This window comes from Callithrix jacchus, chromosome 4, assembly GCF_049354715.1.
Source record: "Callithrix jacchus isolate 240 chromosome 4, calJac240_pri, whole genome shotgun sequence".
Classification (NCBI taxonomy): Eukaryota; Metazoa; Chordata; class Mammalia; order Primates; family Cebidae; genus Callithrix; species Callithrix jacchus.
This window is the reverse complement of record NC_133505.1, coordinates 49,682,709-49,683,327: the sequence shown is the minus strand read 5'-3', so window position 1 is coordinate 49,683,327 and position 619 is coordinate 49,682,709. Positions and strand designations below refer to the sequence as shown.

General features: G+C 46.2%; 1 protein-coding gene across 1 annotated transcript in view; it reads right to left on the bottom strand.

The window, feature by feature from the left end:
- Positions 1–619, bottom strand: part of LOC100393267 (uncharacterized) — a 97,000-nt gene that overhangs the window by 3,326 nt on the left and 93,055 nt on the right. The window contains exon 14 of the transcript XR_013534209.1: positions 24–264. The gene's annotated coding sequence lies outside the window, so the exon portion shown is untranslated. The remainder of the gene's footprint in view (positions 1–23; positions 265–619) is intronic.

The following is a 619-nucleotide window of genomic DNA, read 5'->3' as shown; positions in this document are numbered from 1 at the left end:
CAACGATGTAAATGCCTCATTACCATTGTTTCTTATGTTGTTTTCCAGCTGTAATGTTGTTTCCCATGTTACATTTAAGACCTTAGGATTCTATTTCTTGGTTTTGTCCTCTCTCTTCCCAAGTGTCATCGCTATATGGATGTTGGGGGCCCTGATGACAGTCCCTTTGGTAAGGTCCTCTTTTGAAGAGGGGAGGGTACAGAGTGGACTCATCTCAGTGTGACCTTGGCAAGTCACTGCCCCTCTGTGATCCTGTTTCCTCATCTGGAAAAGATGTGAGAGAAGAGAAAGGAAGAAACCGGTCTGGCAGGCATTTGAATTCTTTTAAACAAAAGAACAGCCTGAAAAATCAAGCTGCAGGCACAAATAAGGGAACGTTTACAGTGGGGCTTGCCTAAGACATGCCCACAGGCTCACAGATAAGAAAGACTACACAGGGGACTTGCCCAAACATGCCCACAATGGAAAATTTCATCCCCTGACATGTGGAGTAAGGGGACCAAAGCAATATGGAGTAACTCAAGCTAAGCACCTGCACATTAGAAGGACAGGGTGGAGCCGGGTGCAGTGGCTCACACCTGTAATTCCAGCTAGGGAAGCCAAGTGAGGTGGATCATTT